Below are 8,966 nucleotides of genomic sequence, written 5' to 3'. Positions count from 1 at the left end.
GATCTGGTGTGTCAACCTTCACTGCTGTAACCCCCAATGCAGAGGCATCCAGACAGCCTGACACAGGAGCTTAAAGACTCTCCGCTCGAGACGCTGTCCTCGCTTCCCTCTGACACACGGCTCCTGAAATGCACATTTATTAAATGCATTAATGACCAGTGCATTGATTAAGCACCGAAAACCATGCTGCAGCTGTTATGGAGACCAGATAGATTTAAGGAACCTCTCTGGCCGCCAGACGCTTGGACCCGCCGACGCCTCGTTTAAGGCCACTGTTTATTTGAGCGGCGTACTTGCGGGTCCCCACCCCAGGAGATGTACGGAGGCTCTCAGGAATTCAGGCATGGCCTACTTTCTCTGCACCAATTACAGCACCTGGCCGCCCTGCTGCTAATCTTTGCTCGCATGCCAGGGGACACAAATTCAATTCAGTGTATGCAATATTTACAGAATGAAAAAAAGGCTGAATTATTTAGAAAACGTTTCTGGCCTCTGCATACAAGGATCTGCCTGGGATACTTGATCTGATTGAGATGAATAACACGACCATGGGACTGGTGAAAGAATTATATAGCTCTGTGTGTTTTTCTCTGTGTTGGGTCAGGCATTTGTACAATCCAGTTAAATCAGGAGAAGCTATTTTTAATAGGATTTTTAAAAGCATTCCTGAGCTTTAAGAATGAATTTGGTTCAAAGGTGCTTGCTTGTGCATATATATTTAGAGAGGCGCAGGCGTGATTCCCGGGGGTAATGAACGCTTATCGCTTCTCCAAGCACAGCAGCTATTTTAGCTACAGACCTCCTCCTAGTCCCTCTGTCTTGGCTGGTTTCCTTGGCCTATTTCATAGTGAAATCTGAGCGACACGGCGCTCATCAACAGGACGCGTCAGGCATCATGCTGCCACACGGCAGCCAATCTCACTGAGAATATCACCTGATAGACAGCTACCTGTTAAAACAAACAAATAAATAAATATACAACAGAAAAACCTGACATAGAATATGCATTTGTAACAGACCATTGTTTGCCTCTGGGGTATCTTGGTCCTACAGGATAATTTCATGGTTTTTATCACAAATTGTGAACTACAGCCAAGCTAGTTCCTGCAGTGCTGTACTGGATGAACCGTAGGAAAATGGATGGATAGATGGATGGTTAAGACTATAAAAATTAAGACTTTAATCTGGTTTAATAATAAACTGAAAAGTAAACAGTAATTTGAAAGTGAGCCCATGTGCTGCGACCAGCTAGGGGAACAGCACTGCTGCAAATGACAGTAAACACCTGTTAGATTTCCATTACAACACATCCCACGGACTTTCAGAATATAACTCTACTCAATTAAGCTGATTATTGTTTTTTTGTTTTGTTTTGTTTAATTTTCCTGCTTTCCACTCAACAATGATTTTCCCACATGAATGATATCAGGCCGCTTAAATTACAGGCTCATTAATACTCATATCTGACCATTTTCTAAGCCAATATGAAGGTCCACCCACAGGTAATGTTTATCCCTCGTCACAGTCCAAGACTATATCTGTAGGATTTTTTAAAAACCCAGGGGCAACACTGCAATTAATCTTCAGTGTTCAGGCTCTAATCCTGTTTAATCACAAATGAAAAGTCAGCTAGAGTGTTTCCGCTTCTGCATTCGCATGTTTCAGCCTCAGAAGAACATGCTGGCTAATCCAGGCGAAAGGGAACGGCCGTGTGCATGACATTGTGGACGCAGCCGGCCTGCCAGCACGTCTGCAACAGCAGGCTGCTCACATGCAGGCCTGCTCTGACAGACGGAGACCTCGCCTGTCCAGTTTCATCAAATCAACTGCATTAATAATTCAACCCAACAGTGAAGACAGAAGAGAAGGTGAAAACGCAACACTAGGAGCCCAGTTTAAGGTTTAATGTAAAATGGAGACAGACGGACAGATGGACGACCAACAGACAGACAGACAGATAGTTAGATAGACAGACAGATAAACATATTTCATTGATCCCAAAGGAAATTTAGGATTGTTACCTGAAATATAATTATACAATATATTTGGTGTCCCAGCCTTGTGCCCTAATGCCCCCTGGGACAGGCTCCAGACCCCAGCCTGATCCAGGATCAGCATCTGGAAGATGCATGAATGGAAGAGTCTCTGCAGTCTGCAGCACCAAATGAGAAAACACACTGGCGAGAGAATCACACGTTTACAAAGTCATATGCAAGCGATGCTGATGTCAGCTGACACCAAGCACAACTAAATGGTCAATAGTTTGGCAGCTATAAAATGAGCAGAGACGTCAGCCTGTTACTCACAGCACACATTCAGCCGCAGTGTGAAGGATGACAGGGGCAGAGGAGGATATGCTGAGTTTCGGCTGATGGAGACGCTGCACCCCTTTGCATCCCGTTCCAGAAGAATTGGACATTTCGGAATCTCCCCTGATGCCGGCTTCATTTCCATACCTGTTACACTGCGATAGTAAAGAGAACATCACTTATTTGTGGTTGCTGGGAGGTGCTGGTATGGAGACAGTATTGAGCTAATTTATGAGTGTAACCTGTTCAGGAATTGATGACAGGAACACAGAGGAGAGAGTCACACATGTTGGAGGAAGGGGGTCCTCGGGCTTCTGTGATTGGCTGTAAAGGGCCACTATGACAGTCCTGAGGCACAAACAGTGAAATGGTGAGACCTTTCTCACAAGCCAGTTAAGTCACCCCAGTCTAATTTTAAATCATGTTTCCATGTCTCTCGTCTGTGCACATGTCCAATTAAAGCCAAAGGTGATGAAGCAGAGAATGGCGAGCATTTGCCGGCGAGTGACTCTGCCTCTCTGTGACGCGTCACGCCCTCAGTGTCCCTAACACTCATGTAATTCACTCAGCACAGGCAGATACTTCTGGATTAAACGGTCACACAGTCTCTCACGTCGCGTCCCCATAAAACCAGCCAAGGCGCGAGCTGAAGGTCGCAAACGGCGATGCTCATAAAGCAGGATCTGCGTCTCCTGCCTCCTGCTGTCATCTTGCTGTAACTGGCTGCCATTCGGAGTCTGTCTCAGGTGGCTTTGTGCAGGTGGGCCGGGAGCAGCGAGCTGACGAGGGAGCTGAGCTGGGGAGAAGGTCCAGGGGACGAACTTGGAAAGGATCTACAGCCGGATCACGTGTCTGAAGCATTACCCACAATGCTCTGCAACGCAATCTTTATCCACTCATAATCCCTCAGGATGATTCTGATGTTTAGAAGAAAGGTGATTTGCAGACCAGATTTCTGTATGAGCTGATATTAAGGCTTCAGCCCAAACCTGGTCACTAAGGTAGGGGTGGGAATCTCCCCATTCGATTCGATTATGATTCATAGGGTTGCCATGCGATGATAAAATGCTTATCGATGCATCTTGATGCATCTTTTTCTTCAATCCAGGATTTCTTTTTTCCTCACTGTGTGACTACTTGCAATTTTCAAAGGAAAATATTTGTAATGAGCCATAATGAATTTACTTCCAATATCTTTTATTGATAAAACAAAGGGGAGGGATGTAGCGAGTCAGCTGGAAGGTTTCTTTGGCCGGCAGGGTACGTGTGTCTGTAGCAGCATATGGGCTACTTGTAGTAAACAAACGCTTTCATACAAAAATAATGCTTGTGGACTTCAGTATATTCTGAATCACTAATATAAAAAATAAGACTTCTAACCAACATCTTCTTCTTATGTGCAATGAGCAATATAATCATTCGGACCAGAAAAACCCAAAACATTTTGTTGTACCAAAATCATAAGCAGCTTTCGTACGAAAACACAGAATTCTGTACCAGCAGACCTTATACAAAAATAATGCTTGTGGACTTCAGTATAAGGGACTGCAGCCACTCATCAGTGATAAAATGTGCGGTTACGGTGACATAAGATTCTGTGGCAATGGATATCCACGTGTCACATTACAGCTGTCCTACCCGCTTTCTTCAGTGATTCCGTGACTACGGTTTTAGTCTCGTTGTAGAGTGCGGGGATCGCTGTGTCAGTAAAATATCTTCAAAATGGGACGTTGTATCTCGTCTCCAAAGTGCGCAACACAGCGCAAAAGCCCTGCATCTCAACGACTAAATACGGGTGCAAATTGCAATAGAAGCTGCGGCGGAGTTCGTAATTCGCTTCTCCCTTTCCAAGTTGGGTGGAAGCTTTTACACCACTAGCTGCCAACCAGAGGACCATCGAGCAGCTACAACTGGGTGTTTTTCTTCCTCCTCCAGCTGGAAATGTGTAATATAGTTTCTCATGTTTGTCGTGTTTCCAAAATATTTTAGTTTAGTTTGATAAAATTTGCATGTAGGTCCTTTTTCCCTTTAGCTTCATAGTGCTTCCACATGGTAGCTTTTACTACAGAGGGTGCCAGTCAGATTTCTCGCTCAGCCTCCTGTATCTCTGTTACATCACGGGCGCTGCACTTCCCGAGTTTGCCATTTAGCGTTTCACCAACGTTACGTTATCAATTAACATTTAGAGAGTCGATTCTTGACATTTGTGAATCGATTCAGAATCGTCCACGTCTGCATCGCGATGCATCTAGCAATCGATTTTTTCTCCCACCCCTACACTAAGGTGTTGCATTCAAAACAGTGATAAGGTTCGAAAAATGTTTTTAATTTTCAGTAAGCATACTGTCTCAAAGTCACAAGTCTGCCTCAACAGATGGTCCGCAACAGGGTGATGCGAACCACTACTGAGCTAAGGACTCACCTGCAGCATCGATCAACGCAGACCGTTACTTACACTGTTACTTACACGGTTACTTACACCATTACTTACACCGTTACTTACACTGTTACTTACACCATTACTTACACTGTTACTTACACCATTACTTACACTGTTACTTATACCATTACTTACACCATTACTTACACTGTTACTTACACCATTACTTACACTGTTACTTACACCATTACTTACACTGTTACTTACACCATTACTGACCATGAATTTCAAGGCCATAGCGATTTGTAAAATTCACCACATTTAGCCACAGCTGGATGGTTACGAGGCTGAACTCATTGCTACAAACGATGTCTTCGGTAATGAACTAAATGAGACTGTGGCATCCCAAAGGCGACAATCCCACACGAGAAAATGACGACATGCATGCCAGCAAAGCTGCTTTACAGGATGGCATGTATGCAAGTAGCCGGTTGACTATCACTGGCTCCGTCTTCATTAGCTGCCCACCGCTGCTGGATTAACTGGATTTAGGTTTATAGGAATCCTGGGTTTCCATACAGCCCAAAGTGGCGTTTGACAGTGACGCCCGGGGACTGGGCAGTGGGTTGAGTTTAAACCTCTTGCTGAAGGGCCCAGTGGTGAGGTGACACTCTGATGGCAGGAACTCTGAGCCCCGAGAGGCACTTAGAGCCCCACTCACCTTCTGTCTACAAATAACCATCTACAAAAAGACTAACAAGGGTCCATGACTTCAGCTCCTAGAAATTACAACCACTCCTCTTACAGTGGCTGCCTCGTCTAGTGACCAATTCACAAATACATTAGTATTAAAAAAAAAAAAAAAACAATTCTGACCAATGCACGCATTTATGACCAAATTTCGGATGTCCCACACTGGAGTGAGAAGGTTTTCTGAAGTAAAATGCACAAAATGTTTTTAAAAATGTCCACTTCATGAGTGGTAAAGCTGTGAGCAGAGTCATGCCCATGCCTGGGCTGCCATGATTTTCACTTAGTAATCATTTCGCTTGTAGTCCTGGTCATTGGAAAGGAGATCAATGGCCAAACGAGCAGTAGATGTAATCATGTTATTGTCTCTGTGACCCAAGTGCAGCTGGATTGTGTAGCTACACAGGACTACACAGCGATCGAATATAAAAACCTGCTACTATCAGCTTCTCCTCATTGCAGACAAGCTGCTGTCTGCAGGTAATATTCTCACCATCCTCTCCACCGCACCTCCATCCATGCAGAGCCTATTGCACAGGAAACTGAACCCTTTACACACTCAGGCGTTCATGTAGTTTCTGGGGTAATAAGGACTTATACAAGTAAGTTATTTATGATGTATTATTTTCACAAGAGTCACGAAAAGAGATTTTTCATGCCATTTTCAGACAAGGACAGAGGGACTGGGGAAAATCAATAGGCCGCTGCACTCTGACTACACGCCGGAGAGCTCCTCTCACTGTGCACTATATATATAAAATCCTACTCAAGTAAAAAAATAACTTTGACATGAGCTCATCTCCTAGAAACTGCTGAAATACAGTGAAACGGCAGCTTGTTCAAAAAGTGCTCAGAGTAGAGAGTATCTGTGATTGTGCTTCTATCTCCCCACCCCCACCCATCCCCACCCCCCACCCCCGGAGCTCACACATTGTTATTAACCTTCCCTTTGACAAAGAATGAAAAAGGAAAGATATATTGTGATGGTGTTTAATTTTGACTAACAATTAGTGCAATACAAAGGCCCTTCGAATATAACATTTAATCCATTTTTGGAAAAGGATTCTCTTTCCTTCTGGTTTGTCATCTTGCATTTAAGAAAAGCTGCAATATTGTATTAGCATCCGCTGCAGACAAAAAACAGTAATGCTAGACAGCAATTTCTCTCTCTGAAATACATTACCATGCATTATGCAAACACTGTTCTGTTAAAATTTCAAGAGGAGGTTTTATTAATAAACATTTCAGCACAACAAATTTGATTGCTCACCTTAAGACGGGATGGTGAAGAGTATGAAGAGTGTCTGAAAAAAATATTCATTCCAATAAAGAAGACTAGTCCATCAATAACGCATTTGATAGCAAAATTGCAGGATATACTGTATATGATAAAAAACAGTGCTCTGTAGTGATGGACAAAATGAGGCTTCGTGAACCATTTGCTGTATTTTTTTAACCCACTAGATGGACTCTCTGTACAATAAAGTCCCAAATAATACAGGCCTCAAAGCAAACCAGCGCCACCTAGTGGGGCACAAAAATATAGCAAATGGATCATGAAGCATCATTTTATGCATCCCCATTGCTATAGGACTGTTGTTGTATGTCAGTTAGTGTTTTCTTACCAAAAAAATATATATATATATTTTTTGGAGTGTAATGTATTTATTTATTTATTTATTTGGGTGAAGTGTCCCTTTGTACTTACTTATAAAGAACCCCCCCCCCCCCCCCAAACAATTGGTATCGGTGTCAGTCAGAAATTTCCTTATCTGTGCATTATGTATCTGTTCTACTGATTAACTTTGCTCCTGCATCATCCCATTACTCTTGCTGACCTTGTTGTGGGCATTCACGTTGCTTAACAAGCAAGATAATAGTTTGACTGACAGTTAGTAATGTTAAGCCCCCTGTGGCTGAAAGCACATTGGATTTGAAAAAGCTGGCTGGTTCTGATGTCCCAAACAAAAAATATTTAGAGGATACAAACACACACACATACATACACACACACACACACACGCATACACAAAAAATGCAAAAACATTAAAAATCACAAAACATCGAAAAACAATTTTCGTTTTGTGTTTTTTTAGGTTTTCATGTTTTACTTAATTTTTTTTGCGTTTTTTTTTATGTGATGTGTTTTGCACTTCAGGGCCAACATCATAAATACTGCCAATACACAATAAAAGCAAAGCCACATCAAAGCTGCTCAGCCTGAACTCATGCTTCAAGAGCAGAGCTTAGTTAACCCTCACCATTCAAACAGTCGCTTGCAGACTACAGTAATCCTAAAGGTACAGGCAAAACAGGTGAAATCTTGCTTTAAACCCAATCATTAAGAACATAAGAAGTTTACAAATGAGAGGGGGCAATTTGGCCCATCAAGCTCGCTTGGGGAGAGCTCAACTAATAGCTTAAAGTTGTTAAGATCTTATCTAGCTCTGACTTAAAGGAACCGAAGGTTTTAGCACTACACTAAGAGGAAGACTAATATTGAATCAACTATTTGGTTGGACGGCATCCAGACCTGTTAGAATCTTATATACCTGGATCATGTCCCCCCTTCGTCTCCTTTGCTCGAGGCTGAACAGATTAAGCTCAGCTAACCTCTCCTCATAAGACATTCCTCTAAGACCAGGAATCATTCTCGTAGCCCTACGCTGAACCCTTTCCAAGTCAGCAATGTCCTTCTTAAGGTATGGTGACCAAACCTGCACACAATAAGAACATAAGAACTATACAAACGAGAGGAGGCCATTCGGCCCATCGAGCTCGCTTGGGGAGAACTTAACTAATAGCTCAGAGTTGTTAAAATCTTATCTAGCTCTGATTTAAAGGAACCCAAGAATTCAGCTTGCACTACGTTATCAGGAAGACTATTCCATACTCTGACTACACGCTGTGTTAAGAAATGCTTCCTTAAATCCAGTTTGAAATGTTCTCCCGCTAATTTCCACCTATGGCCACAAGTTCTTGTATTTGAACTAATGCTGAAGTAACTATTCGGTTGAACAGCATCCAAACCTGTTAGAATCTTATAGACCTGGATCATGTCCCCCCTCAGTCTCCTTTGCTTGAGGCCGAACAGATTTAGCTCAACTAACCTTTCCTTGTATGACATTCCTCTAAGACCAGGAATCATTCTTGTGGCCCAACGTGCACCTTTTCTAAGGCCGCAATGTCCTTTTTAAGATATGGTGACCAAACCTGCACACAATATTCTAGGTGGGGTCTTACCAAGGAATTATATAATCTTATCATCACCTCTCTTGACTTAAACTCCACATACCTAGAGATGTAACCCAACATCATATTGGCCTTTTTAATTGCTTCTCCACACTGGTGATGGTGGGACATGGAATAACCAACATACATACCGAGGTCTTTCTCATAATCAGCTACCTTTATTTCAGAGGAACCCATAAAATATCTGTACTTTACATTTCTGCTCCCTGCATGGATTACCTTACATTTATATATGTTAAATTTCATCTGCCAAGTATCAGCCCAGTCACTAATTA

Source organism: Paramormyrops kingsleyae, chromosome 10 (genome assembly GCF_048594095.1).
Source record: "Paramormyrops kingsleyae isolate MSU_618 chromosome 10, PKINGS_0.4, whole genome shotgun sequence".
NCBI lineage: Eukaryota > Metazoa > Chordata > Actinopteri > Osteoglossiformes > Mormyridae > Paramormyrops > Paramormyrops kingsleyae.
This window is presented reverse-complemented; position numbering follows the sequence as displayed.